Source organism: Ruditapes philippinarum, unplaced genomic scaffold, assembly GCF_026571515.1.
Source record: "Ruditapes philippinarum isolate M1 unplaced genomic scaffold, ASM2657151v2 ctg566_1_1_1_1, whole genome shotgun sequence".
Lineage (NCBI taxonomy): Eukaryota > Metazoa > Mollusca > Bivalvia > Venerida > Veneridae > Ruditapes > Ruditapes philippinarum.
In genome coordinates, this window is record NW_026858381.1 from 143,433 (window position 1) to 170,897 (window position 27,465).

At 30.4% G+C, this 27,465-nt stretch overlaps 2 long non-coding RNA genes across 2 annotated transcripts in view; both read right to left on the reverse strand.

The window, feature by feature from the left end:
* LOC132753034 (uncharacterized) overlaps positions 1-3,287 on the reverse strand; it is a 60,441-nt gene extending 57,154 nt beyond the window's left edge. Inside the window, exon 1 of the long non-coding RNA XR_009628894.1 lies at positions 2,239-3,287. This is a non-coding gene — a long non-coding RNA (uncharacterized LOC132753034). The remainder of the gene's footprint in view (positions 1-2,238) is intronic.
* Positions 3,288-6,056: 2,769 nt separating this feature from the next.
* On the reverse strand, positions 6,057-27,140 carry LOC132753035 (uncharacterized). Its single transcript, XR_009628895.1, has 2 exons — positions 23,346-27,140; positions 6,057-6,205 (listed from the first exon to the last, which is right to left on the reverse strand). It is a non-coding gene; the product is annotated as an uncharacterized LOC132753035 (long non-coding RNA).
* Positions 27,141-27,465: the final 325 nt, after the last annotated feature.

A 27,465-nucleotide genomic window follows, 5' to 3' on the forward strand; every position in this document is an offset into this window, starting at 1 on the left:
GTTTGTTTGTTGTTCTGTTTCATAAGCTGATTTGAGCATGTATATGGTCTGACCTCAGTCGTCAATTTACCTAACGGGCTTTTTACCAGTAATTATCAATTTGTCTGTATGTGATCAACTACAGGATTTCTGAATCAGTGATGACAGACAAACTACCATCAGACTGTATTGTGGGATCAATAGTCATGTCAAAAATTCACCTCACCAGAGCATCAAACCAGTCATCTCTTGGATGCTCTCCCTATTGAGCAAAGCTGGTGTAGTAGACCCGAGTAACAGTGACTGTTTTATTTTTTAAGTTCAGTTTATACTTCCTAATAATCTGACATTTCTGCACTGAAGTTTCACAATATTTAAGATATCAAGACTTGTGTGCTATTAAGTGAAAAAAACTCTTATGATGAACCCTGAGGAAAGTTATCACCCATATTTCTGACCTGAACAGACCCAATTCTGGAGAAACAAAATTATATGAATTATTGTACTTCTCTGACCCCAATAGACCCATTCTTACCCCCCCCAAAAAAACAAAGTCACGAAAAAATGAAGATCTAAAAGATCATTAATTGGAACTCTCATTTATTTTTACAATCTAAATTAACACAGATTTTTCATTTTTGTTCAGTCGTTTTAATGTGAATTTTTCAGCAGAATGCAGTTATTTAGTTTGCAAGGACAATAAATTGGCAGAAAGACCAAGGAAACGAGCTAATCATTATACCCGCATGCACCTCGTGTCACATGTCGGATAATTATTACAACATCCCCCCTCCCCTCCCCCACCCACATACCTCCAGCATTTTTCAACTAATATGCTTTATTTTCTGCAGTTTCCCTAAAAATCTTAGGGAGGAATTTTATTTCATTCTTATGGAATGCACAATTTATAATAACAGATTTTAATTAGTTTCCAAAAGAATGTTGCTCAATCAGATTTTATGTGTTACAAGGTCAGCATTACTTTTTTGTACAAAGATCAAATTCTTTGTTTTCTTCTTTATTTAGACACGTTTGGTAAACAGACTGGTTCCTTATCACTACAAATAAATGCCATCAATAACTAAAGTTTTGTCAAAACTCTTTTTCAGCTTGCAAAATAGTATTTAAATTTTCAAGATTCAAGACTGAAATTTCCAACACATCTGGACCTGTTTCCAAAAGGGTGGGAAATAAACATATTTATTACTTGTATCAACTTTTACAGTTTCACATTATCTACATGTAATGTTTTATTTGGAAATCAGAAAATTACATGTTAATTTATTGGTGCACACTTATAAAACCCAATGTTATTAATGTGTTATCATTTTAAGGTTATTTCCCCTTCAATTAAGCAGATCATATCAATCAATTGAAAAAATACAACAACTAAAGTACATGGCAATTTTAGTGAAAATCTCAGTCTATGTCTTATGAATTGCTGTCGTCGTTACAAACAAGATGTTGCCACATTCACAGTTGAAAATAAATAATTATCAACCTCTCTGATAATTAATTAACACATTGTTCAGAGTTGATAATTCACAATTATCAGACTGTCCAAAGAATATGCTCTGACCCCCAAACCTGCAGAAACCAAAATTTCTTCAAACAGTAAATGGACTGTTCCAAATTCAAAGTAGGGCAAATCCATTTCAGAAATTCAGCAGGCTAATGCAATAAGACAACAAAAAGATCTAAAGTGTTTGAAAATATCTAAGAATATATACAACAACTAAGGTATCAAAATTGTATGTTAATTGGATCAATTATCACAGACTCACTTCAGAGCCTTTGTTACAATTAATGAAATATAGGTACAATTTCTAATTCTGCAAAATTGAAAATGTCTGTGGCAATAAGTATTAAATATCAAGTTAAGTTTATGCAATGAAAATGTATATTTTAAAATGTCAGTGACACTTTTCAGATGTCCTTACATAGATTTTTTTTTTCCTCAACCGAAATCATGATCCCAAAAACTTTTGTAACATTTTTCACATTTAGCTATATTTACAAAACAAACACTTTATTAATAAATTTGTTTCCAAATCAAAACATTAATGCATGTACTGACAAAAAACTGAACAGATAGAGTATGCTTCAGCTCCATTAATGAAACCAATGGTGTCCATTAATCAATTCAAATCATTGTCAAATCAATAAATTTCAATGCAACAATAAAAGAGCAACTGAAGATTTATCAATAAATCTGTCTATAGCTGTATGAACAAATAGAAAAAAAGCTTGTTTCTTTACCTTTATGGAATAATTTCAATGTCCAGTGTCACACTGTGGCAGTTCCGAGTTCACACTAGTTTTCGATTACTTTGGGGGGGTTAGTCTCACAAGTCTGGACATCAGTTAGCATTGGATAATAATGTGTCTGGATGCAGATACCTGAAATTTCAGATCAATATATTGATACTGTATACGGTACTATACTGTCTACTATATATATATCTACCACATTGCTAGTAGTACGTTAGTACTTTACAGTTACACCTGTAACTTATATCTGTCACAGTAGCTACACTAGTATTGCAGCTTCATCTGTATCAGTTGCTAACGTCTTACGTAAATATTGAAGTCACAGAAGCTAACTTGCGACACTTTTATTGTAGCTACATCTATCTCAGTTGCTAACTTCTTACAGTAGCTAACTTCTTACACTTGTAGTGTAGAAGCATCTGTCACAGCAGCTACAAATTACTTTGTATTTGCATGTGTCAATTTCTAACTTCTTACACTAGTGATGTAGTCACAGTAGCTAATGCCTTACACTAAAACTGCAGTAACAACCTGTCACAGTAGCTAACTTCTTATACAGCATTGTAGTCTCATGTGTCAAGTAGTCAACTTCTTACATTAGCACTGCCCTAGTTATGTAATGTACTTGCTACAGCAGCTATTAAATTACTTACACTAGAATTACAACTAGTACCATACAGTCGCACTGGATTCAGAAAATAGCAAAGTAGCAACACTAATCTGTTGCACAAGGAATTTTTTGAACTAATGGTTTACTGTCACACTTGTAACAGTAACTTATTGTCTCCATTAGAACTGTACCATTAGAACTGTCCCAGTATTTCGCTTCTTAAAATAGTCACAGCTGTCACAATTAACTAAAGTAAAACACTTACAGACAAAGCACAGCTGGGGTATGAAAATAGATATCTTTAATCTAGATATGAAAAGAACAGGTATTTCCAGAATTGATATATTAAGTAGACAAACAAACTGCTTCTATATGAAATGGCATTTGAGTCAAATTAAAAAATGAACATGCCTTTTGGTGGAAAATGTTTAAACTTGCATCCAGAATACATGCAATTTATTATCGGCTATTTCATCAGGAATCGTAAAACAAAATTTTTAAATTTGTTCTTTAAGGCAAAATTTACCGTGGTTGATGTGACATTTAGAAGACAAATTTTAGCGGTAGATTTATTTTTGACATGTCCATTTTTATGTTAGTCTGTGTCTAAATTTTTTTATTAAAATCAATTAAAAGTGTTTTTTGTAAATTCTCGACTTACAGATAGATAAAGGTTAGCCATCATACCGTATTTCTGTACGGTGAATTTGCGGTCTCCGATCGGCAATTATTTTAGGCTAAATAATTCAAAGTGTTGGACTACTTTTTGGAGTTTTTTACACCGATTTCATTAATTAACAATTTGAAATTAAATTCTTGATGGGAATTTGTGAATTTTTCATCATATTTTTGTGTAATTTTAGCATTCCTTAGATTGTGTTTAGACATTTTCCGGCTCAAATTTCCGTGCGAGATTTTCTCTCATTTCACAAATTACTCTGAGATTTTGGTGATTTTTTTGCGAGAAATCGCGGAAATCGCCCCCTAGAATGATCCCTGCTTTTGGTGGAAAATGTTTAAACTTGCATCCAGAATACATGCAACACAAATTACAGCAGCATTTATAAAGACATCAGGAAAATATAAACCTATCTCAATGGTATAATCTCAGTATCTAAATGAACATATATGTACTGTTCTTGTAGCTGACGTTTTACCTTTTCTGACCTTCTAATCTGTCTGACAATAAGTTCAGTGACATCTGTGGCTTAAGTTCTGAACTCTCAATGTTAGCAAAGTCAATAATGACTTGCCAAGACAAAGCCTGTAACAGAAATCCACCTTAAATAGCCTTGACAATATTTTAGCCAGAGTTACACAGAATGATCCACCTTTCATAGCCCTTACAATACCGTAGCCAGTTACACTCATAGCCCTGACGATACTTCAGTCAGAGTTACACAGAAATAAATGTTTCATAGCCCTGACAATATCAGCAAGAGTTAAACATGAATTAAACCTTTCATAGCCCTGACAATACATTAGCCAAAGCTACACAAAAATAAACATTTTAATAGCCCTGACAATACTTAAACCATCCTGAAACAAACTCTCAAAGGAGCTATTATCAATACTTAAGCCGGAAATAATAGCCTGTCAATACCTTTGCCAGAGGTAAACAGAAATAAAACTTTCATAGCCCTGACAATACTTTAGCCAGAGTTAAACAGAAATAAACCTTTCATAGCCCTGACATATTTTAGCCAGAGTTAAACAGAAGTAAACCTTTCATAGCCCTGACAATTTTTTAGCCAGAGTTAAACAGAAATAAACATTTCATAGCCCTGACAATATTTTAGCCAGAGTTAAACAGAAATAAACATTTCATAGCCCTGACTATACTTTAACCAGAGTTAAACAGAAATAAACCTTTCATAGCCCTGACATATTTTAGCCAGAGTTAAACAGAAGTAAACTTTTCATAGCCCTGACAATTTTTTAGCCAGAGTTAAACAGAAATAAACATTTCATAGCCCTGACAATACTTTAACCAGAGTTAAACAGAAATAAACATTTCATAGCCCTGACAATACTTTAACCAGAGTTAAACAGAAATAAACATTTCATAGCCCTGACTATACTTTAACCGGAGTTAAACAGAAATAAACATTTTATAGACCTGACAATACTTTAACCAGAGTTTAACAGAAATAAACCTTTCATAACCCTGACAATACTTTAGCCAGAGTTAAAAAGAAATAAAACTTTCATAGCCCTGACAATACTTTAACCAGAGTTAAAGAGGAATAAACATTTCATAGCCTTGACATATTTTAGCCAGAGTTAAACAGAACTAAACCTTTCATAGCCCTGACTATACTTTAACCAGAATTTCACAAAAATAAACCTTTCAGAGGAGCATGGACAATACTTTTGCTAGAATTAAACAGAACTTAACTTTTCATAGCACTACACCCACACAACAGAAGCATTAGAACATGATCCAAGTACAATAGAAAGGCTTGAACATTTAAATTACATTCCCATACAACATTTTGTGAGCAGCTTTTCCAATGGTATAGCGTTTTGAGCATAAGAAAGGCTCCCATTCATTTTAAATAGAGGCAATCCAATCTAAATACAGAGCATGCTTGTCAAAAAAAGTTCTTAAAGTAATAACACTGGTCAACAAAATGCAAAAATGAATCCTTTAAATTATAGCCAATAGTTATAAACATTTAATTATTAAAAAATGCAATTTTACTTGGATTGTTGAAAAGACAGATAAAATTCCCCAACGTAGGTCTTAAAATCGTATCACTGCAAGTTGTTGTAAGTTGACCCTGTAATATTTAATATATTAAATAGTGCAGTTTACCTGTGCAAGAGCCAATTTGCAAACATGCAAATTACGATTCATTCCAGAAACTTGCTGAAGGCGACAGTTAAAAGAACAAAATTAAATCCAGTTCCACAGATTGTTCACGTAAATATTTTTTTGAAGATGTTGGTACATATATGCCATTAATTATATATACTGTATATTAGGGTATAAATTTTATTAATATAATGTTTTTTTTTCATACAGTTGACCAGTGTTACAACTTTAAAGGGTGCCAAATGCAGCAAAATTGAAAATTTTCATTGCACTTGTTCAAGGGAAGCAATGCTTATTTTTGCTTTAAATAAAGTTTCGAGTGATTATAATGATAAAGAATTTAGAGAAGTTTTCATTTCTGCAACTTTCAAAATGTTGTATGTTGTTTTATTTAGAAAGTTCTTGCTTTGCCAAAGAGAGATAAAAGTTTTATACTTACATAGATCAGGGCAATTATTCTTTTCTTTATACAATAAAGTTTCACTGGCACCCGTGCTCCATCCTTTCCACTAGCAGCCATTTCTAATCTGAAAATACACAACAAAAAAAAATATTAGATTTCAAACACTCAAGTACTTGTCACAATTATGGCATGCTTTTTTCCCCTTTGGTACATTCACTGACGTATTCTGGTTGCCCTAATCCGAGACGCTAGTTGTATTCAGGGTAGTGCATGGCTACAGCAGTTGCCCAGATCTAGAAATGACCCTGCAGAATTAATGTACAGCACTGACCCAGACAAAGATTTCATGTAAAACACTGTATGTATGTATAGCCTTAACGGAGTATCTCCTAGTTGAAGGCTCGAGTCTCAACAGATCACACAGTCTGACTGACTGTTCTACTAAGTATGACACCACTACCGAGAGCTAGGTCAGCTATAGATGATTTAGGTACAGCCTTAGATCAGTATGTTTCCTTCCTTCAAAGAAAATATGTTATCTTGGACAAGTTCAAGCATCTATTCTGAACCATGGATCTAAACAAATCTACAACTGCTAAGCCACAGTTTTAACATATAATATCCTGCAATCAAGCAATGTGTATAGACTTGACAAACTTAAAGAAACTATGCACAACCTTGTTTTAGAAAATATTCTTCAATAAAAGAATAATGATTTGTCAAAGACAAGAAAAGAAGAAAACCCATTTAGAAAATGAAAGAGTCATATGCTAATGAAACTTTCTATTTTACAATAGATTAAAATGAAAATTGTAGACCAAAAAAGTGTAAACAATCATGTTAAAATTTCGACAACGAAAAAAGAAAATCTGGGCATTAATTTTTTTATACACAGACTACAAAATACTCTTCTACTCTAAACATGATATCATTATAATTGGAGAAGAAAAAATAACTGACAATGTAATACACCAAAAAAACATTCAAAGTGAGTAAGAAATATTTCTTTTAAAGAAAAAATAAACTAATAACTATTGTAACGAAACCCTTAAGTGACAATAAAATGTGGTTGGCCTTAATACAATCAGCTGAGGTATACATTATATAGAGCTAAATCAATCAATACAAGCACAGACGTTTATATTGATCAAAAAATACCTGAACAATGTATGATCCAATACTAGACATATACTTTATGCTAGTCACTATGAAATAACCGTGGTCAGACATATTGATTTTTGTGCGCGACCTACCGAGGTCACGCTAGCCACATAAACTTATCTGCCGGCAATTCAGTCTTACAAAATCAATGACAACTTTTTCCGATAATGAACAATTTCAACGGCATTGGGTGACAGAAAAAAACGAGAACAGTTAATTAGAAGACGTATTGGATAAAAAGATGTCAAACTTTACGTTTCCTTCTCAATTAATGAGATTTTAAATGTATATAATAGACTTGTTTGACATTAAAGACTCCAGTTGTCTCTTTATAAAATCATACATGTACAGCAAACATTAGATGTCTATAGTCTCCTACCTTTACTTTATGTCAAAATGCTCGAGAGATGATAATAAAAACAGCTCTAATATTAAAACATCTTTAATACATTTTTTTACTTTATTTTCATTTTTGTGCAGTTGTTTTTACTTTCCATTCATTTATGTATATCATCAAGACATCACTTGAAAGCAAAAAAAATACAGTAAAATGATTTCTTGACTATTAATAAAACTTGAAATTAAAAGAATAAAATTTTCTCATTGGATAAATCACAATTGTAAATTCCATATTTATTTTTTATACTCTTCTTATTAGAAACCGTATTTGTCTACATATTCTTATGTCTACAATACGGGGAAATTCTTGCATTTACTTATAACAATGAAAGAGAAAAAAAATTCAATTCTGTTTGAAGTATAACAGATAAATACCATATGATTCCATATCGTATCTATGACAACATATAGACAGTTCTTTTTGCAATTTCAATAGAATAGATATGTAGTAAAATCCTACTTTTTAATAAGCGTTCATGTATCAAGATACAATGCAACATAAAAGAGTATTCTTTTGATTTCTTTCTCAAAACAAAAATGACTTCAAATGATGTTTTCTCATATTTTTATTTATATCAGAAAGTAAATACTTTTTTATTTTCATAATTGTTTCCAAATCAAAATCAATAAGTTTAAGTCTTTTTTCCGATTTTAGTCTGTTCACAAATTAGAAGACAGTATGCCGAAATTTTATCTTTTGACAGTCCAAATATGGGGTTTGAAAAATCCTAAAATTGAAGTTTTCCTCATTCCATGACAGTAGGGGGCCTTGCTTACCAGATGAAAAAAAAAATCAAATCAAATCATTGTCAATCAAACTTTCATTGAGAAAATTGTCAAGTTGACTTCTTCAACAAAACAACCAAAAATGTGAGTCAAGTGTTGCTGCACAACATTTTAAAATTCATAGAGCGCAGTTTTCATTCTTTGTAAATTGATATCAATACCTGACAAGAATTTATTATGATTATTAAAATACATCATGGTTTTATTGGTCAGTTGTTTAGTTAAAACAAAACAAAGGTCTGGAAAAAAATTAAGAGACACACTCCTATGATATAATAGACGTGGGTTATGTCATTCATAACCATACTTTCCACAACTATTCCAAAAGGATTCAGGTACCTGTAAATTGAATATGTTGATATATAATACAAAATTATCAATCAACAACCTTAGTGAACGACATAATTTCTGGTTCAACTCTTGCACAAGTCAACAAATGTGTCTATTTCATAATGACCAACAATTGTCAAGTTCCAGGTGAGAGACTTTTTTCTCCATCAACTAAACTTATTACAACATTAAATTCTGTTTTAAATAACCATACTGTAGAAATGCCTTATTTCAATAATTTTCCCCTGTATTATTTTGCCAGCTTCTCAACATTGTCACTGTCGTGATTTGACTATATATCAACATATAACACGATAAATACAAATATCAAACGCTCAAACTTTCTTTTACCTGTTTATATATCATTAGCATCAAATCCTTTTCAACGAGCTCACAAATTAAACCATCCTTTCAAGATCCTTGTGAAAAATTCACAGACATTTCAATCACTTTGATAGTTAACTTCAATAATGAAGGAATTTGAACTATTCAATTCAAACATTTCCTCCACATTCCATGATTTTGCAGTTTTCCCTACATCATGTTTTTCAAACGATTACCAAGGAAAGATTCTTAAAGAGATAATTTTAGAGTAGTAATATAAATATGCAATAAATCGTCTCAATGCATCCTATTTTTATTTATCATGATGATAATATTTCAATTTTCTGCCAGTATTCCAGACAGAGTATGGTAAGTAAATCTTTTCAAATCATGTCCCTATCAAAATTTACAGAAAAACGGGATATCATAATAGCTATGTATATCAAGGTCTCACCACAGAAGTACATATGATATGTTCTGAATATCTTCTCTTCATATATACATTTGAAAATTCTTCACAAACCTCAATTCAAAGATAGGCAATAACTGAATAACTGTAACGTACCTATTTTTCCATGACCTTAAAAAGTAAGCCCATACCCCTTTTGTAACCGTTTTTCTGAGTAGTATAACAGATACGAGATTGAATATTATTTCAAATAAATTAAGATCATTATGCCATTTAAGTCTAGATGCTTTAATAGATAACTTTTTCTGCCCGTCTATTATGTAGTTATAAAAAGTGTTACTTTCAACTTTAGTCTACTAAAAATTAAAGACTTTAGTAGTCACTGCACAAATGTTCATATGAGCCCTGTCACGACAAAACCAACTTAATGCATTTGCGACCAGCATGGATCCAGACCAGCCTGCACATCCGCGCAGTCTGATCAGGATCCATGCTGTTCGCTATCAGTTTCTCTACTTGTAATAGGGTTTGACGCATTAGGTTGGTTTTGTCGTGATGCGGCTAATATGGGTCTGACCCCCTACTGCCTGCTCTCAGCTGTGTCATCACCACTGCTCGTACTCAAGGTAAATCAACAGTGCTTTAGACTGCACTTAGCTTACCATATGGAAATAATGGTCCTTTAACTTGACTTCAAAACTGCTTTATATAATACAAATAACAGTTGCATGCATCTGTAATTTAATTTAGATTGATGCGGGCTGATACAATTTTTAGGTCCTATCATTTTTTCTTGCTTTACAAATTTGAGGACCTTATAATTATAATAAAGAACGCAATGTGCAATACAGTTTATCATTTCAAGGACAAGATTAGAAAAGCAAACAGCAACTATAATCCCAAACCATGACAGACCCTAAAATGATAAAACATTTAAAACTATTGTAATGAAACAAATTACATAGAAAGATAAATTTGTTACCATAGCAAACAATCCATGTTGTCAAATCCCTAACACTTAACTTTTTAAAGAAAATATTAAACCTTGATCAAACCTACAACATCTGTTTAAGCAATAATTATTATGTTTAATCATCATTTTATAATTACAAGTCATAGAAATTATAGCTACGTGTAATTATTGGTCATGAAACATTACACGAAAATTATGCAGATAGCCCGAAATACATATAATATGGTAATCTATACAGTTGAGTGGTTCCCAGACAGATGTATTATAAAGTTTGTGGTTTCCAAGTTCCGACTGACTGGTTTTACACATAAGATTACGAATCGTCAGTCTCGACAGAATATTTGTCCTTGTCATTCCATGGTAATAAATCACTACCACATGTACGTAGCGATACGTATCGCGCCAGTACTCGAGTCAGTCTGACATTCTAGTATATTTTAATCTGTGTGTAAATTATCACGTAAAACTGCACTGGCAAGACAAATAGAATGTTAAATACTTATGGTGCATGTTACTTTGACAATTTCCCAAATGTATTAAATCTGCCCCCAATACAGTAAAATTATTTTTTCAAATGAATTTTAAATATTTCTATCTAAAAGTTTATGAACGATTGCTTTCTTTTTTGGACTCATTTTGGGACTCTTTGAATCTTTATCTTTGCTGGCAATAAATTATTATTTTCATAACACTTAGAGCACAAGATTCATTCATTTGCTATGAAATGGGAGAACTATTAATTTATATTGTCTTACTTTTAATAGTCTTAACACCAGATGTCGAACAGTGTCAAACCATTTTAGAGCTAATTCATTTAAACATGGTTTCTTGACTAGTCGTTGATGATGTTTTAAGTTTTAATGATCTTTTCTTTAGTCAAAACTTTTTCTTTGCTAAATTCCCACAAATTCTCTTGAATGAAAATATTAAACCAAAGTGAAGAAAATAAAATCGAAATGAGTAAAACTGCCAAAAACCATTTCATTTTTTCCCTTCGAAATTGCAATTTTAATCTTTCGATGTCTGGACTTGATATAACCCTCTCCAGACTCAATCCAAGCATTATTAGGGAGGGAAATTACTAAAAGAGTACTTTTTTCCAGCGAATTTCATTTAGTCTGGCTGTCTAAGCAAAATATAAAGCTATTAGTTAGCCGTCACAATCTTTGTATATTCGCCCTTTATGAGCAGTCAAAATCGTCTGCCTCTGAATGGCTTAATGGTTGTATTTATTACTACATGCTTCAAAACTTTCCATCATTTTCCTTTACAGACGATGCTCCATCAAACCAATCGAAACTTATTGTGTCTTTAATCGGATTGCGTTTCAATACAGTTCAAATGCAAATGACTAATCATGTCCTTCTCCCTAATGTCACATAGCAGTTTGACAATCACATAAATTAAGGGACCTGTAAATGCCGTCTGCAACTCTAAGGAATTCCTACCATTTATAAACATTAATAGCTTTCTTAATGACAATCTTTCTCGGCATTTTCTAAATTTGATATCTTGGAATTGCAGCCATTTACACAGTTGAACAAACAGAAATAAAAGATAATACTGTTCACTATTCAAAACATTTGGTCAAGTTTTTACTATGTAAAATTGTCCAATAGAATTATCTAATGTTTGTAACATACCATTTACCTGATCATAGTGCCTGCAGCTTGTATGTTGGAATGTCCAATATTAATTTAATTTGCAAAAAAACAAAACTGAAAAACATAGAAGATAAACACTGAAAACATAAAAATCAACACTGAAAACTTTGCACTTATATAAAATGACCATCAGCAATTGTTCCTTATATATTTGTCACTGAATGGCTTATGGAAAAGAACAAATTTAGGTTCTTTCCAAGGAATAACAAAACTGTTGAATTTTCTATCTCTCCATATTTTATAATTATAGTCTTAAAAATTGCCAAGTACTGTGGAGGACTGAACCAGGAGAAACACAAAGCCTTATCATGACTAAAACACTATTTAAAGTAACTAAATGTTTTAATAGTTTCTTCAATTTATCCAAATGTGTTAAGATTACCATATACATAGGTTGTCACAAAGTGAGAAAAATAATTGTTGGTAGAAGGGAGACTATTCCATATAAGAACTTACTCCAATATAAGTAACTATTTCCTGTAAGAACTTACTCCAATATAAGTAACTTTACAATGATATTACAGCAACTCTCCAAAGGTGGCAACAGATTATATTCGTGCGACAACTATGACATCAATTTCAGACTCAAATCAGCCAGCATGTCCTTGCCGTCTGATCATTTTCTGCACAGTTCGCTATTTAATTAGGACAATATTATTTTGAAATAGTCACTAAAAATGATGAACAGTTTTGTCCAGAATGAAAGAATGATGCACTTGTCCATTTCAATATATTTAGCATGGATAATATTAAATGATCAGGAGCTGTCCGAGGAGCAACAAACTCTAAATTTTTTTCTTTTGATTTAATTACTATTATTTCTGGTACTAGTGATTTTTACCTCTAGAAATTGTCCGGACAGGCAGAACTCGTCAAGGTGCATCTACATGATTAAGATTTATTTAATAAGTAAGTATTCAATTAAATGATCATGAATGAAAACTTGACCAAAAATGTTAATCAATCGGTCCTGACTGAGCCTTATGTTTTCTTTGAAAATTGGGAAGTAAAAATTTAAACATCTGGTGGGGAAAAAGGTTGTGGGCTGTTAAACTTTTAAGAGTTTTTTATTATTTTGTTAAGACTTAATGTAAGGCAAAATTGCCACTTCTCATCAAGAATAAGTTCCAAAAACAAAAATGTATTTCACAGGTCAGTTTTTTTTCAAACCCGTTATACTAAAATATTCTGAAAATCTTTTCCAATAAGCTCCGAATTAGTATGAATTCTTTCCTCCTAGAAATAGCTCTTAACTTTCTTATCTTTAAATTTATTCCAAATTTTTCAAATATCTGAAATTTACAGCCATAATAAAGTTGCTACAGACTTTAAGCTCTTAAGATTAGGAATGTCATAAAAAAATGTTTGATTATTGTTTTATTATTTAAAAACTTTTATCAAAAATATTCACTGATTTAAAAATAGGACCAATATATTCTATAATATGTTTAATATGTAAATCTAAAATAATCGAAAATTATATTATTAATTTTTTAGTTCTCTTTAAGGATCTTTTCTATTTTGGAAGAAAAATCTTATCTTTTTCTAATCAGTATTCTCTTCCACAATTTTTTTTAATATAGTATCTTTCTACTGTATTCTCTTCCACAATTTTTTTTAATATTCTTTTAAAAATTCAGGTGCCCATAATTCGGTTGTCATTCTCTGAATTCTGGACACTAGAATGTTGTTCCACAGAAGAGCTAGCTTCAACTCCAGTACCTTACCCATGCCCTTTTTTTTAATTTGACTTTTCAAATCTTGAACTACATAAGCAAATACAATTAATACGATGATGCACAAGTTGAACAAAGGTTGTCAGAGGAAGAACTCTGTTTTGAATTATCAAATGTTGACCTAGTAACTAAATACAATTAGGTGCACTTAACAACAAACAGCTGTCATCCAGATCATAAAACTTAACTGGAAACATTAAAACATTAAAAGTAGTAACTGTAAAACCACTGGTTCTTTCCAGTTGTGAAAGGTGCATAAGATCAACTTCATTACATGTTGATGTTCAAAAACAGTTTTACCCATGACAATCTTTGTTCAACTTGTGCATCATCGTATTGATATGGATATAAACTAATAACAGTAATTGTTGTGGTTCTACAATTGTTCTTTTATTCAGATTTATTTCTGCCTTACCATAATGTTGACTGTCTGGCAATGATGTTATTCGGTCAGATGAAATATGAAAAGATTGCTACTGAATATTACAGCGCTGATAGACACGTTTACAACACACGATCAGACAGCATCTTGAGTTATCTGCAACATCTTAATACTATTTGAGAAGTGTCTGAATCAACTTGGAAAGCACATAATCCTGCATTCCGTAATAATTAAATACCAGAGGTTCGATACAAAAATAAAATCAAAGGAATTATTCATTACGTATTTTGTCTGCATGCAAAATTAAGAAACCATCAATAAATCTGTGGTTTGCTAGACTTTAAATGAAGCAGCATCTAAGGGGAGTAACTGTACAAGTCTTCAGTGGTAAAATGATCAAAATTTTGGCCCATTTACTTCCCTTGTTCCATAATCGTAATCATTCATTATTATAATTATACAGAAGTTTACTTCCTGGGTAATTTTCCCCTCTCATGAAATCAATTACTGTACAAATGGTATTTCCCATGCTCCTGACAAGTATATAACCCAGAAAATAAACACACATCTCAATATATAGAACATATTAGAGGAATAGTAACCAAACACCTTGAGAAAATTGCTTTATTTTTCTATGATTTCTCAATATCTAAATTAGCTTTTATACTCAATTCTTACTTGTTTAAAGAGATGATAAAAATTCTGAATTTCCATTATGAATCATGATATTCTGAATATCTTTCAAATTATGAAAAAACAGAGAAAGGGGAAGATGATGACTATGGAATTTATCTGATGTCCTAGAAATTTAATTTTTACCACCCTAAATATCTTAAATGCATTTGTCCACCTTTCAATCTGGACAAAACCAATCATTATTTCAAGGGACAATTTCAAAATATATACTGACTGAATTGTGAAACAAGGCAGACCAATATCAGACAAAACAGATGTACTTCATATTATTTAAAATCTAATTCTTTTATTTTAATATTATTTCACTGACATTTTAATATTATTTGTTGCCTGAATTATTGTACATTCAAGCAGTTATGCTGAACAAAACCACCACTTTCTAACCTTGATTATCATTTATTAAACTGAACAAAACCACCACTTTCTAACCTTGATTATCATTTATTAAACTGAACAAAACCACCACTTTCTAACCTTGATTATCATTTATTATACTGAACAAAACCACCACTTTCTAACCTTGATAATCATTTATTATACTGAACAAAACCACTTTGTAACCTTGGTTACCATGTAGTTTACTGAACATAAACACTTTCTAACCTTGGTTTTCATTAATTTTACTATACAAAACCACTTTATAACCTCAATTTTCATTTAAATTACTAAATAAAAACACTCTAGTTACTTTAATTTTTTTCATATATTATACCATACAAAGCCACTTCCTACCATTGATTTTCATGTATTTTATTGGACAAAGCCACTTCCTTACCTTGATATCCATGTAAGTTATTGGACAAAGCAACTTTCTAACCTTTATTTGAACAAAAAGACTTTCTAACATTGATGTTCATTTTATTCTATTGGACAAAACCACTTTTTAACCTTGATTTTCATTTATTTTACTGAACAAAACAACTTTCTTACCTTGGTTTTCATGTATTATTCTGAACAAAACCAATTTCTAACCTTGATTTTCATTTATTTTACTGAACAAAACAACTTTCTTGCCTTGGTTTTCATGTATTATTCTGAACAAAACCACTTTCTAACCTTGATTTTCATTTATTTTACTGAACAAAACAACTTTCTTACCTTGGTTTTCATGTATTATTCTGAACAAAACCACTTTCTAACCTTGATTTTCATTTATTTTACTGAACAAAACAACTTTCTTACCTTGGTTTTCATGTATTATTCTGAACAAAACTACTTTCTTACCTTGGATTTCATGTATTATTCTGAACAAAACTACTTTCTTACCTTGGTTTTCATTTATTTTACTGAACAAACTTGATTTGTATTATTCTGAACAAAACTACTTTCTTACCTTGGTTTTCATTTATTTTACTGAACAAAACTACTTTCTTACCTTGATTTTTATGTGTTATACTGAACAAAACCACCACTTTCTAACCTTTATTATCATTTATTATACTAAACAAAACTACTTTCTTACCTTGATTTTCATGTATTATACAGAACAAAACACATATCCCAAAACATAGATTGCCATGCAAAATAAGAGACATGATTCCCTCTGAGTTTGGTATACCCATGTGTTTCAATACATGAATACAACCCTTTCTAACTACCTAATAAATTACTTACAACCTGTAATTATATAGAATATTAAAAATACTGTTTCTTGCAACAATCTAATTTTTTTTCATTTCATATTTTCTTTAAAAACTACTTCTTCCAATTGTTTTTCCATATATAATAAAATATACACCCCTGTTTACATTCAATATTAATAATACACCCCATCTAACAACCTGATCTTTTCCTTGTACATTACAAATATACCCCTAGATCTTATCCATGTCATATTGGAAATGCAACTGGTTTTTCTATTTCATTTATATTAATAAATAAATACACACTTTAAAAACAATGTTTGTCTCCATTTAGTAGACACATCCCTTGTTATTAACTGACCTTTTCCATATGATATTAAAACACACCCCTTCTTCACAACCAGTGTTTCTATGCATTACTAAACATATCCTTTTCCATCAAACTGTGTTTCCATTTATAATAAACACACCTTTTTTAGAACATCATGTATCATACTATGTATTATAGTACAAACTGAGCTTCAATGTAATATATAATAACAGCAACACATATTAAATAGTAATTGTTTTATATAATTATTTAATATTTAATTTAATACATGAAAATCAATAGGTTGTTGAAAGGACAACTAAAATACATGGCAACGGTACTATTTGACTACCTGACAATGCTTGAATAAATAATTATATACACCAACATATTGATATGTTTGAATACAAACATTTAACCCCTAACTTACACTTATAGTACAACTAGAAATAAAATAGAAGAAATATCTCACATATTCAACCTTAACATATTCAACTTAAATATATTCTTACTTAAATATATTCTTTGTGATTTTGTATTTCTAAAATATCTGTTTCTCAAACAGTTGACAACTGAGACCACACAAAACAAAAATATACAGGACAATAAGACATACAGCTAAATTATGTAATATATATACATTGGACTGATTAATTTAAGAATTACTTGCATCTATATGATATATTATTACTATAATTTTATCCCTTTTATTTGCTGCTATCTATGTTTCAGTTGCCCATAGTTTTACTTTTGTTTCATTTTCTTGTCAATTTTGTTTCATTTCTCTTTATTTTATTTCATTTCTTCTTACTTTTGTTTCATTTATTGCTGAATTTGTCACATTTTTAGCTAAATTTGTTTCCTTTTATTACTGAATTTGTTTTATTTCTTCTTATTTTTTGTTTTATTTATTGCTGAATTTATTTTATTTCTTACTTTTGGTTCAATTATTGCTGAATTTGTTTCATTTCATCTTACTTTTGTTTCATTAGAATGTCTTGTTAATTTCAGATCAGTTTGAGCAGGGTTTGGCTGGTTATCTTTTTTTCTTTTTTTAATTTTCAAATCTGCATGATAAAAATATTATACATAATTTAAAAGGTGAATTGGGAGATTACAATAACAAAAAAACAAGAAAACTTCTCTCTAATTATAAATTACCACTTTTAGTATATTTTGCAACATTGATTACTTATTTAAAATGTGATTATTTTCAAAATCAAAAACAACAAAATATTTTTTCTAATTGCTTCATTTTGTATATAAATCTATATAAATAAATATTTTATCTCCTTTTTAGAAACCACTGCTTAGGGAATTTTAAATCTTATTCACACACAATTTTAAACCACATACAATTGTGACAAAAGACCAGTTGACTGTTAATGAAAAAAAAGCCTGCCAATTTTCAGAATTTTGTTTTCTCCAGTAAATAAGCAAACATTTCTGCTTCCTTCAACACTGATCCTTTAGATAACAAATTTTGAAATTTCCCCCACCAAATTGAGTAATCTAATTCTTTTTATTTCACTATCAAAATAATTAATATAGAATATGGTGTTGGGTTTTTTACATTTATTTAAGAGAAATTCTTATTCCAAAATAAAAAAGATAAGTTACTGTAAATGAAAAACAAAATTCCTTTGTCTACAGTTATATTTCACCATGAAACTTCCTTATAATAATTTATAATATACATGTATGTAGATTTATATATATTTAAATCAGATAGTTCCTGGTATTAAAATAGTAATGTGTTATCATTAATGTTACATTCACACATGTCCTTAAACACTGAGAAAAGGGTGTCATATAAACCATGTATTTATTTCCTCCTAAAGATATCCAACCAGGCTTATTTTATGCTCAAGGAACAGTAACTGTTTCATGTAAAAAAAAAAGTGCAAAAAACCCAAACAATAGCACTTGAAGGCTCAAAAAAAATCCCCTACTCCCTCTCCCCCCAATCCAAAAACAGAATAACAATCAAATTAGTATATAACTATATATGTTTTATATAACTATTATGCATTATAAAACATACAATTTGTATATTATAATATACATGTATAAAATAACCTTGCAACACTTGAAAACTTATCCTGTAGTGAAGTAGTACCATTAAAATATATACACTTTCAAGGATAAAGCATAATTATGTACATATAATGTACATTTCCTTGTGAATTATTTAGCGCCTTTCTTCCGCCACTTACATATTTTCTTTAAAGCATTTTTTTTATATCTTGTTCCCTTTCTCACTGATAAATTAACTAATGTATAATTTCTTTCCATGCATAAAAATAGATTTTCAAAAAATGAATTGAACAGCCTTACATGCATGACATAAATGTAAGATTGTTAACAATTGCGCCATTTTGACAATCTAGCCCTGATATGTTAAAGGCCAGACATGGGAGGGGCTTAAATTACCGTAGCTACTCTTGTAAAAGGATTTTAACAAAAAACAAACATAACAACTATGGCTGGCAAGTTTAAGTGAATTTTCCCTTAGTTATCAGACAATTTAGATAAGCCTGTGGCCAATATTTTAAGAAAAATAAATTTTGGATGTTTCTCACTTAATTTTTTAAGGTTGAATATAAAAAAAAACAAAAAAAACTTAAGTTGGTTTAAACACTTGAAAATGGTGGAAGAATTTGAAAATCTGGAGAAAAGCAATGTATGGGCAAAATACCACATTTAACTTTAAAATTATGGCATTTAATTTTTAACTTTTAAATCATGAAGATGATTTAAAATAATCTAATATGATTTTAAAAAATAATATCTGTAACCTATGAGAAGAACTTTATGTTTCTGAAACATTTATTCTAAAATAGATTATTTAAAATATCTATTGTCTTAAACTTTGATATTTATTCTGAAAACAGACTATTAAAAATATATATTGTTTTAAATTTAAATTTTAATATTGAAAACTACACTTCTAGAGGTTTTTAAAAACAATACTTGAGAAAATTCTTCTTAAATATAAATTACCTGAATCTCTACACAATAATAGATCTAAATTTTTAAAAAATATATGTATTTTTCACAATTATAAAACTTTACTCAGCTATCTAAATCATTTATTATCAATTTTAAATAATCAAAAATATGCAAAGTTTTTTTCAAGAAGAAATTTTTGAAGAAAATGGTGAAACAACTTGAAAAAAGATGGAAGAATCATTTAAGTTCAATTTTTTCCAATAAAAAAAAAATCTGAAAACATGAATTTTCAATAAATAACAGTAAAAACATTCAAATAAACAACAAACAGATACAAACATACATATAAATATGAAGAAAAAATATTTTCAAGTTTTTAAAATTTTATTCCTACAAGAAACTAGGCATACAAAGCATTTCTGATAATTAATTTATGAAACATGTAAAAAAAAAATGCTGCATGTCAAATAATGACTTCTGACACCAAAATTTCTGACACTAATTCTAACTAACATGATGGCAATACTGGGGAAACAGTTGTCTGTGTTTCTTATAACATTATCCTTTATTTTCAGACTTAAAAAACAGTCTATATGTTTCCCCACTTAGTACTCTTCATGAAAACTACCTGGAGCCAGACAAAAATGTTAATAACAGTTATACAGGTAACAGAATAAAACCGTCCTTTCCTTAGTGCCATCTTCAAAATATATGTTTGTAGTATTTTAATAGCATTTCTATTAGTAGTAAGATGTTACAATGTAACTTGAGTTTTAATTTTATATGCATTTCTTTTTTATATTTGCCATAATTTTTACACAATATTGATAGTCTGGTTTCAGAGAAAGATTTGTGTGAAAATATTTCCCTTCTTCTGCAAACATTTTAGTCATAAATAAAAAAGATGTGATATGAAATTTTTAAAAATATATATAAATTTCTTTTTAAGGAAAAAATATATTTGATTTAATATCTTCATAGATAACCATAATTATAGCAATATTTTCCAGCAGAAAATATAAAACTTACTTCACTTCTTAAAATGTAATTCCAATAGCAGCTTTCCTATGTGGCGTTTGAAATGAACTGACCACTTGAAAGCGCGGCGCGCACCAGCATTCTGGTCCCTGCATCAGGAACATTTGAGCGCGCATGCGCGTTGAAATTCTATTTTACAGAATAGCGCAATGCGCAGTTTTCTTCCTAAGCGCGCAAACTGCTAAAATTGGGGCAACCGCGAATCTCCCATCTGGAAGTTCTGAGCGCAGGACTGAGAATAATAGGTATTGATATTCCTGAAAATTCTAACTCAAAGGAATCTTCAGTCAAAAATTCACGAATAATTCTTTATAAAATCAAAGAAAAAAAGAAAAATATTCAAACCATTTTAAAATGACTGTAATGAATACCTTTATACTATAATATCAAAATTTGTAAATAAATATTGTTCAGAAATTTCCAATCGACATCTATATATTTTGTCATTACTTTTCTCGGAAAATGTAATTGTTAAAGAAATATTGCTGAAAAAATATTAAAATAATTTTCAAAGCATACCTTTTCTTCCAAAATTCCTTAAAATACTCATGACTTGTAAACTGAAGAACGTGTCTTAAAGAAACACAGCGCGGACTGCGTATAAGCCTTCTTGACGATTCTGGTCAAGGCGCGAATTAAAGCGCATGCGCGCATTTCAACTAATTAAATTGTACAAAATTATGTTAAAGTAAATTTCCAGGAGCAGTTTATTTTATTCCAACAATAAAACATTTTGTAGCAGCTATAGTCTGTTAATATATTCTAATTTCAAACAAGTAAGCCTTAGAATCTACATTGTCACTTGGTTTAATTCGCGCGACGCGCCATCATCATCTATTAGCATGCGGACGCATGCGCGCCATGTCTGGAATTTTGGCGTTGAAAGTGGAGACCCCATATTCTACCCAATTTCATACATTATATGCATTTTTTTTATTTCAATTAATTTGAGCATCATATCTACTTCATTCCAAACTTTTTATTTATCTAAATTAACAATTTCTAACAACTGACAAAATTGACAAGTCCAAATAGTTGGTAACATACACAAGCAGCTAGACAAGACCTTCGGCAAGCTCTCGTGCAACAAATTTACTGCATTAAAATAATTTAAATAAAATTAAATTTAAAAGAAATATGCGCTTCAATGCTAAAAGTAAAATAACAAGAAGTTAAGAAAATTATTAGAATATTTTAATGAAAAAAAAAAAGATCAGTTTTTATTTAATTTCAAATATAGATGTAAGCAAGGTTTAAAGATTTGTCTTACCTTACACTAAAGAGTATCCATTTCTATAGCTTTAAATATTTAAATTCACAATTTTTTGATCTAGGAAAGCACATGTTGTCTGGAAAGTCAACTAGATTTTGTGCGCCGCGCGCATGCCCCGCGCTTCTTGCATAGTAATGTGGTCAACCCGCACAAGTAATACGTATATATTATATACTGAACAAAAATTACTAATCACACATCCGCGATACAACGATGTAAAGAAAATAAGAAAATAATAAAAACAGTAAACTCTTAATAGACATGACTTCTCTGTTAATGAACTTGGCGCGTGCAAAATGTAAATGCGCCCAACGCGGATCGTCCATTTTGTGCAAAACATCCTCGAGACAGGTGTTCTTGGCATTGCAATCAAGAAATTTCTTGCCATTTAAATTCCATATCAAAGCATTTAGTTATTAAATTAACTATTTATATAATTTGCAAAGAACTACTGATAGTTATCTTTTTCTTATTCAAATTCATTATAAAAGTATCTATTACACAACTAGTATCTATTCTTTTAGGCTCTAGATATAATGTAAACGCGTACGTGCGCATGCGCGTTCTTGAATTTTAACATGTGCGCCCCACTCAACGAATGCGCATTCGCGCCTATGTCTGGTTCTAGTTTTTTTATTCTTAGCAAGTGTCCTATATAAAACGTATGATAAACCAGACTAAAATATTCAAAATAAATGTGCGCATGCGCATACGTCGTTATCATTAACATCCAGACGGATACATTTCCGCTGCACAATACAGCATAGACAATTTTTTTCAAACCGTTTCATGTAGATTATGCATAATCTAACAATAAACTGCATCAGTGCAATAAACACATGCAGTAGCAAGTGCAACCTTTCTATTCTGGGTCAAAGATTCGCAGTCAAAACATAAATCGTCATTACCCATGCGTATGATTAAGTTTAACTTATCATTTTATATAAAATCTTACATAAATTTAAACACATCAGGTGTGGAAATCTAAAATAAGTGGAAATAAAATAAAATATTGTCAGCATTTACCTAAAGAAATACTGTAACTGTACATAGTTATAATGTATTATATATACAACATGGAACACTATACAATTCTTTTGTTTCGTACGTGGTAAACCAATATATTATCAATAAGTTTATTGGAAATAATAAATTTACAACAGATACATGAACAACATTTAGAATACTTAAGAGGGAAAAACAGTTAAAACAGTTATTATCTATTAAAATTAACAAGTTTATGCTCACCTTTTCAAGTTTCGTGTACATCACGCCATCGTTAAACCTTGATAACATATCCAAGATGGCGCACATCTTAAGACGCTATCACAATTTTTTTTTTTTTTAAATCACAAGATCAAGCACTGCACTTGGTTTTGTTTAAATCCACAAAATCGTATAAAAAAACTGCTTTCCTAATAGCTCCAAAATTTACAATTACCAAAATTTTTCTTACCATATTGAATGAAATAAGGAGCACCGAACTGGCAAACGACAATCTTTTTGTTTTCACACAATTCTACATCACATTATTTATTTATTCAAATATTATATTAATATCCACATGCACAATCTATAATCTTACAATATAAATTCAAATCCGCATTTAAACTTGGTAAACTTTATAAATCCAGAAGTATCATAAATTTTGAATAAATCAAGTTAAGAGTTACACATGTGCACGTATAATAATCCAGACATTTCGTATTCAGAATATTTTTTAAACCAAATTCAAAAGCATATCAAGGTATCATGTATAACACGGCATGGTTTAAACATGCAGTAGCTATAGCAGGTCAGACAGATTGTGCCCCTTGTTACACCCTTTCCCACTGCTTTTTTAAACAAAGTATGCACATCCGCGCAAAAAAATAGTTCCCAATAAATAAACCGTATCTAATAAAAATCTCTGCACTTAGACTGACAAAAGATATGCTAAGTTAACGACATGCAACATTTATGTAATCACGATCAAATACCAAGACTACTATGCAGGATATTTTATTTTGTCAAAAACAAAAAAGTCACTGTATATAATACAGCACTGTCAGTGTAATACGCACCTATCTCGAGACATCTAAAACTAGACACGCATAATCACTCCATGATATTTCACTAGACATCCCCAGCGCAACCTCATATCCTTTAAAACCACGTTTTGGCGGTTACCATCGATTGCGCATATGTCTGACATAGACAAACTTACGCGCTTATGCGCGCATGCGCGGCGCATCTACATTCATATGCACTTTTTACAATTTTCTTATTCATTAATTTATTCTTAAATTTCATGAAAACTTACAAACATAACTCGTTACAATACAAAAACTTAAGGTTTATTCATTAATTGCGCCCCCTTCTCGACCTTGATCACGCGCGCAAACATGGCCGACAAATCACATACATCTAACTTTCAACTATTAACAAATGCATACACCAAACAGTATACATCTGCATTAAATTTCAATGAAATTGTATGCCTCAGGAGGCAAATTGCATAAACTTTGTTACAGTCTAGCAATCAAGATGCCGTGACGATTTAAACTGCATTCCTAGACAAAACATTTTACTACATGTGCTTACAACTGTACCGGAATCCGCCATTTTCCTTACGTACATGCACCTCGAGAGCCCGCCTTTTTATATCTGCTAAATCGCGCATATAATGAATGTTATACAACAGCAACATACAATCTACTTTTTTTTTTCCCTACACTAAATTATTAAATGTTTTAAACTAATGGTTTCATATCCCACAAAATATATCAACTGAAAATTATCTATTTAAACTACTGAATGTTTAATGTCGGCAAGACTACATAAGTTACAATCCGTTTTCCTTCATTTCCTATATAAGATTGCATGACATAGAAATTAGCATAAAATTTATCAAAGAAACCTGGGTATGCACCAAGTGATGGGAAACAGAAGCTTGAAAATGGACCTAAACCTGTACTTATGCTCCAAACGGATTTAAACAGAGATGGTAGCAGTTTGTGTATGCCATAGCTCACAATGACACAAAATATGGTGAGCGTTGGCCATGTGCTAGTGTTAAGTCTAGACATTTCCCTCTATTGCTCCTCATATACGCTTATCCAATGATTACACAAGTGTTGTATCAAAAAAAATGTCGGGTAAAAAATGTAGCTAAAGCAGTTCAGACCAAGCATTTACACTATGCATATACTTCGTAACAAATCCGTTAAACAATTTAGTGTGCAGTGTATGAAATATAACAAGCATAGCAGAAAATACCTTTGTTCACTGTGAATATATAATCTTAAACCTACTGTTCAAGAGGAAAAGGGCTTTTTCCTTTCATCACTTTACACCAAAAATTTACTTTTCTGACAACGATTTAACTTTCACTACCCAGATGATTTAACAAACACATTCGAAAGAAACGTAACTTACCATAAGAATAGTAAATTCCTTCCTATTGAGGCTGCATTTTGACCTTCGCACAGCTAAATCCGTCACAGAAAACCTTAATACATTCTAAATCTCTCCTACATTCTCGAAGAAAAACCCCTTTTACTACGCACTTTTAACAGAATACACCTCGACCTAACCCTAGTCTTGCAAAGACTGGACTTTTTCGAGTGCGCTCGCCCATCCATCCAAATTTTTTTGCATACATACGAAAGCCACTGATAGTTTTACTCGGTCTGATCAGAACTACTACCCTTCAACACATGCTAAATCCAACATGGCCGCCAAGTCTCTGTGATAAAAAGCTAACACGTGACCAAATAGGCGGACTAGTATAATAATATGTAATAGATACAACTACTTGACTAGTTACTTTAACATTTTTTTATATTTCTTTACAATTTAAAAGTCATACAAGCAGAGTAAATATCGGGGAAATTGATCGGTGTAACAGAAAGTTGCATCTTTTAATCAATATTATACATCACTACATGCTACACGGCAATCTGCTGTTGAATAATTTGTTGAGATCTTTTTCTAGTATTTTTTCATTCTCAACATTTCTGCAACTCTGTTAGGTTTGGAATTCCGAGTTCATTCAATTCTTTCATATCTGATTTAAACTCTCCATTTTTTTGCTGATTTTTTTCGCGTTATTTAAGAATAAATTCATTGAAAATTATCTTTCTATTAATATAATTCTATTTTTAGAAAAGTTTCATTTCCAATAAATATTCATGATAATTTTTTCCAATACCTGTTCTAATTATACAACAACTTAGAACAAAACAAATCAGTTTGATCAACTATATTTTAAACTTCCAATACTATTTTCCATTAAATCTCTCTAAATATTACTTCATTTGAAATCCTTACTTAAGATTTTGTACTAATAAGCCATTTTAGAATCATGTGTCACAGAAACAATGGTTTTAAAAATTTTCTTCACCAATGACCAGGTGCTGAGTTATAATCATTATCAAAAATAAACTTTTCTTATTCAAAACAAAGAGATGCAAATCAAATTTTCCCAGTATAAAACACTATTTCAAACACCTTTTTAACTCATCCTTAAATTTCCCTTAATCCTCAGACTCTTCACAATCAATATAATATCCAAAACTAACTTTTCAATTTTCTCTTTTCAACTTCATCAAAGTAGCTTAATAAACGCTATACATGTAAACGCCTTTTTTCCATTTGACCTGACCTGATTTCAACCTTAATCTTCACAACAAAAAAAAAAATAAAGCAGTGTATGACGGGAACCAGCAGTGCAGCTATTACACAATATGCTCAATATAAAGCTGGGCTAAAGTCACTTTTTTTTCCTGCTACAGAGGGTTTAATATTGATAATTTGTATCCGTTAAAAACTGTTTCACAGCAAATCTTCAGTTTTCTATAGTGAGATGTCAGTGGCATCTTTAATTTAGGAAAAAAATCTGTCACAATAAAACCAGCCTTGTGTCTCATATTGAACTGAAGATCAAGATATTTTTCAGTCCAACAAAAGTGAAGCATTATTATTGATAGCTTTATGTGACCGAAGACAATTTGTTTAATTCCCCTTTAACAAAGAAAATGACTAACCTTTGTTTAATAGTTTAAAAAGTTGTAAATTATTTTGTAATAAATCTAACAAGTCTTGTTAAATCTTTCAATTCAAGTATTTATTATCAAATTGTTAAGTTTAAATTTTTTTATTAAAGATGGCATATAAACTACCTGCCAGCTAATAGGAATTCAAACAAAAACATTCAAAAACAAACTACAATTTAGACCATTCTCAATCAAATACATCTTGAGATGTTATCTAATAAAATACAAATTTGCATTGGATTCTTCCCATCTTCAATATATGTTATTGAATTTTTAAACATTATTATTACCAAATCAATGGAATAAAAAGTAATATTAAGAAACTTGACAAA